At 54.2% G+C, this 5,368-nt stretch overlaps 1 pseudogene; it reads left to right on the top strand.

The window, feature by feature from the left end:
- Positions 1–233: 233 nt before the first annotated feature.
- On the top strand, positions 234–1,201 carry LOC116854759 (annotated as a pseudogene).
- Positions 1,202–5,368: the final 4,167 nt, after the last annotated feature.

The raw sequence follows: 5,368 nt of genomic DNA, 5'->3' as shown, positions 1-5,368 counted from the left end.
TCCACGGCCAAGGCGGGAGGGAGGCTTCGGGAGTCCACCGCTGAGAGGGACCAGAAGCTGCTGTGTGGACAGTGAGCACTCCCGATTGCACCAGTGGGTGTGGACACGAAGTCAACACTTTCTGGCGGATAATTTAAAAGACCTTTAAAAATGCACATCCCTTCCCTCCGCCCCTCCCGCCCCGCTATCAGAGAGCTCCCTACAGCAAGCAAACCCAGTCAGCGCCTCTTGAAATGGAGACGGTCTCTTCAGATCGCTCCCCAGCTGTGGGAACCGAGCATCCTCAAGGGAGCCCAGAATCCAACAAGAGTGTGCTCTTCCTTCACGCAGTCTCCTCGCTGCTATGACCCGATTCCCACAAGCTCTGAATTGGTTCTATTAGTGACTTCCCTGCAGTCGAAGCAAGCTTTCTTTGCTTTGGTGACTAATGGAGTACGGGCTGCCCCTTCATGGGATAGTGAGAAGCAGAGTTTTGTCGGCACGCTGACCGTCCCCGGGCCCATCAAGAGCCTGCGTCGCTACCATAAATCAGCCTCGGCACAGCTGTATGAGCTAGAAGAACACAAGACAGAAACTTGGAGACGGGTGTACCTACAGGACTCCTTCAAACAACTTGTCCGCACTCCAAATGCCAGCTCGTTTGATGCTGTCTCTGCATTAACTCGAAACAAGCCCCACAGGCCGCCAGCTGCTGACCCGGAATCAGGCGACACCTTACACATGCGCACACCACAGGCGCACCCTCAAGTTCCCCAAATCGTTTATCACAGAGTTCCCCAAGCCAGAGTTCACGTCTAAGTCTACGGAAGAGCTAGAGATCGGCACCTATGCCCGCACCACCACCCCTATCTATGGGGCTCGGGGGATCTTTGCACAACACTAAGTCCCAGCACTGCCAGTAGCGGATAAGAAAGGGCGTGTGGTGGACGTCTGCTCCAGGTTTGATGCGATCAATCTGGCAGCAGAAAAGACCTACGACCACCTAGATGTGTCTGTGACCAAAGCCCTGGTCACATTACTTTGAGGGAGTCCTTAAGTGCCACCTCTGTGAGATTCTGGAACCATCATCAACAGACGGCTGGAAGCAGAGGTTCACCGACTTGTCGTGGTCGATGAGAATGACGCGGTCAAAGGGATTGTATCTCCATCTGACATCCTGCAGACCCTGGTGCTCACAGGAGGAGAGAAGCCCTGAGCTGGGGAAGGGATCAGTCAGCACCAGGGGATATGCCCCCCTCAACTGCCTGCCCCACGTTCTAGCAACCACGGGTGAAACCTTGAGAATTGGGATTCTGTTCCCTGCTCGGGGGCTGGGGAGAATGGATTTTTAGCTGTCCGTATCCTAACACATACAGCCTAGCCCATCCTAGCCCCTGCCCTCTTAGCTGGAGCCCCCTTTCTGGGCGCATGATGGGCAGTGTGCCCCTCAGGGCAATTCTGATCTCTAAGACATCCCCAGACCTCACCCAGCCTCTGCCTCTCTCTCTGTCCTTGACTCCACCCTAAGATAATAGCACAACAAAACTCTTTCTGAAGTTATTTAAATTCATCCCGTCTCATGCCATATGATGGAGGCTGAGTGCATTTAGTGATGTTTCTTCCCATAATGGGAGTTGGGAGGATTGTAGGGAGGAGGGTCTTTGGGTCCCTGTGCTATGTGCAAATGAAGGGAGATGGGGGTTATGTGGAGGAGGAGGGCAGCACGATTAGCTGAGGCTATTGCTTTTCATGGCAAGCCTAATTAAAATGACAGGAACCTCAAAAAAAAATGCACATCCCTTTTAACCCAGCCCTTCCACTTTCAGAATTGCACCTGCAGAAGATAATTGCAGATTTTTGCAAAGATGGTCCCTGAAATTTTCATCATGGAGTCAATTTCTTACCGTGCAGACTTGGATATGCAAGAAATATCAGTATCACTTTGTAACTTTTAAATTAAAATGAAGATATCGGCATCTACACCCATTTGTGCCAGGCAGGTGGGAAATCCATCTTGGCTACTTGGGGGAGATGCGTCTCCCCCAGAGTCTGCAGTCAAAGGAGTCTGGAGTCTTATGCTGATCCCAGTCTTGGCAGAGATGGAAGATTTCTTTGTCCAAGCTGACAGAGCCTCTTCTGGTCATGCCCCCTACCTCTGAGCCTTGCTGGGGGTGGGGACACTTGCCAAGGCTGAGAGCCCCATGCCCAATGCCAGCCCCCAGCCAGCATTCCCAGTGCCCAGCCAGACACACATTCTGCCCCCCCCCCCATTTATAAACCCCAGCTCCTCCCCAGACAAAACCACTTTGCATAATCCTCTCAGTAAAGTGAAATTTATCCAAACAAAAGCATCTTCACGCTCGTACCACAAAGGAGCTCAGGCTTTGGTTTCCCTTTAAAAAGCAGGAAGAGCGAAAACAGAAAACCCAGACAGGGGAGAAGGGGCACAAAGGACCCAAAGTCCTTCACGCTCTTCTCCTCGGGGAAACAGAACGCCCCGGTGTCCTTGTCCTTCTCCTCGGGGAAACAGAAGGACAAGGTGTCCTTGTCCACTGCTCCGCACCTCGAGGACAGCCAAGCTATTGGGAAAGACGGAAGCGCCTGCCGCGCGAGGACATCCCGCTCCCCACAGCTCGTCCGGTGTGTGGAATGTGACTCGGGGATGGAAACGCGGATATAGAGCTTTAGTTACAGGAAAATGTTATTTTAAAAAACAGGTTTTTGTTCTGGTTTTTGTTTTTGTTTTGTTTTAAAGGGGTATGAAAGTCGAAAACCAAGTGGGAGGAAAGTGTTTAAACATGTCTCACTTCTACAAACCCAGGGTCCGGGGGTCGGTGTGCGGACCCAGAGCCCCCACACACCGTGCGCGGCGCGCAGAGCTTCGCTGCGTAAAGCCCCGCGCCACGGGCCGTCGGCGTGTCCTCTGTCCTTCGCTTGCGTGTGTGTCCTGCTACTTTTATAACCAGAGGCTGGGTGTGCATGACCGAGCGTTTGGAAAGACGCAGGGTCCCTCCGCGGCCCGTCTCCCTTTCCTGACTGGTTAGGCTCCCGCAGCTGCCCTCAGCGCGCCAACCCGGACCTCGCAGGGACGGGGCCGAGTCCCGCGAATCGACCTTGACAACATTCTCCAGGGGCTCGAAAGGCCCGCCTGGTCTTCGGTCGGTCGGTTAGTACCGAGATGGGCCTGAGTCCGGGCCTCCCGCGGCCGGAAGGGTGGGTAGGCAGAAGGTCCGTCCGCCCGGAGGACCTCGGCCGCGGAGGGGGGGGCTCGCTTCTCCCCAAAGACCAGCGAAGTAGGCGGGAGACGGGGCTGGAATCCGGGCGCGCGCACCATAAATACGGCCTGAGCCGGAGCGTGGACTTGTGCTGGGGGTTTTACAGGAGCGTCGTGTTGCACATCTCGTGTCTCTAGGTCCCCAGATGCATGTCACTCTGCGTTAACCTGTGGCTCCTAATGGGGCCTGGATGGAACTTCACAGCCAAACCAAGGTTTCCGGAGTCCGGTCCTGGGAAATGAAGGTTGGAACGGCCCCCAGGGGCTCAGATGGACTCCCCACCGACGAGCCCCAGGGCCTTTGGGTGAGACAAAGCCTTCCGCACCCACGTCTCCCCCTGACCTGAAGGGGTCCGGGCGGGGCGGCACCATGCCTGGCAGGCTCAGCGGCAGGAGGCCCTGACTGTGCCCGGATCTCCCAGGACCCCCGAGGGGCTGTTGCCCCTCCACCTGAGCGGGTTCTGCCCGGTTGCTACCACGCGTGCGCGCGATTTTGCATAAGTTTTCGTGTCATTTTTTTAATGTTTTACAGCTAAAAAATGGTTTGGAAACTGGCGCTTGGGTCTTGCATTGCCTTTCTCTTCTGTTTGGTGATTGTTTTTCATCGACGGAGCAGCCGCCAGAGAAACTCAATACAGGCGGGGTGGGGGGGGGGTCCCCCTGGGCCGGGCAGTGAGGCCACCCAATACCCTGCCGGGCGGTCAGCCCCATGAGGCACCATCAACTGTCTCTTTAGGAAGGTTGGCACCTGCTGTTTGGGTGTCAAACATGGATTCCTCAGAAGGGCAGCGAAAAATAAGACTGGAGAGGGGGAGAGAAGGGGGGAGAGGCAGGAAGGAGCCGGCAAGCCTGGGGTCTTTGACAATGAGAACGCCGGGCTGTATCATGACTTCCGTGGGTCCCTTCCACCATAAAGAGGTCTTAAAAATTACATTTTACAACTGCACTGATAGAAAGACAAATATAATCTAGCTTTGATTATAGTCGTTGCCTTTATTCTAAGTTTAAGTGAAATTAAGACATTTCCAAGAAGCATCACGGGGCCCGGACACTGTGCCTACTCCTGCCGGATGGAGACGGCGACCCCCAGCCTACCCACTTCTGCCCCGAATCCACAGCTGGCTCCTTCTGGAACAGGCTCGTCCCTGCTCTGACCCCAAGCTTGGTGCAAATGGCATGAAAGAGGGATGTAGTTCTTAAATATCAGAGGGATGAGAAGTTAGACATGACGTTCCATAGGAATTTTTAGGGTCTCCGTGGAAGAACGTGATCACAGAAACCGTAAATAAATTTGAATTAAAGTCTCCCTGTGCTTTGCCTCTCAATTCCTTCACCATCATAAAGAGAAAAGTAGCCAAATAAATAAATCATAGTTTGGAAGAAATTAGCAGATCGTTACTGTGTGATTTTGCTCGGTTTCAGCAAAGTGTGGTTGACATTCTTTCTAGGGGACCAGGCAATTAGTGCACAGCGGAGACCAGAGGCAGAGGCTCATTATAAAAATAAAATAAATGTGTGACCCGGGCACCACAAGGGAAGCAGCCCGGCCGCATATTGTCACAGACGGGGCTTTCTTCAGTGGCTTCGCTGATTCTGTGTCTAACACGCCAAGTGAGCTAGAGGTCTCGGAAAGACGCTTTAAGAACGAGGGGTCAACCCTGGAAGATCAAAATTAAGGAGAAACCCGGCGAGAGAAAGGGACAAAGCAAGAGTGGGGAGGGATGGGGCTGCCAGACTGTCAGGGTGGTCCCCGGAGCTCGGTCCCCACATGTGTGTTATAGCACCAAAGCGGAGCGGCGACAGTCTTCCGAAGGACAACTCCCGTGCCTCTGCTGGGGGCCGGGGGTGGCCAGGGGTAAGGAGCCTCGCCAGGGGGGTGGGGCATGGGCACGCTTTCAGCACCACCCGAGGTCGCCCGCCGAACTTGGACGGGTCACCTCCGCTCCCAGCACCTCTGTTTCCAAACCCATAAAATTCAAGTCAAATAAAGGCCTGCTTTCCAGGGTCGTCATGGAGATAAGGCGATAGCACGTGTGGACACCACCTACTGAGAAGACGAACTCACCACGGTTTGCCGTTACTAGTGTCATGAATCTTATTACTACACCCCGGTTG

This window comes from Lontra canadensis, unplaced genomic scaffold, assembly GCF_010015895.1.
Source record: "Lontra canadensis isolate GAN:19392208 unplaced genomic scaffold, GSC_riverotter_1.0 scaffold94, whole genome shotgun sequence".
In the NCBI taxonomy this organism is placed as follows: domain Eukaryota; kingdom Metazoa; phylum Chordata; class Mammalia; order Carnivora; family Mustelidae; genus Lontra; species Lontra canadensis.
This window is presented reverse-complemented; position numbering and strand designations above follow the sequence as displayed.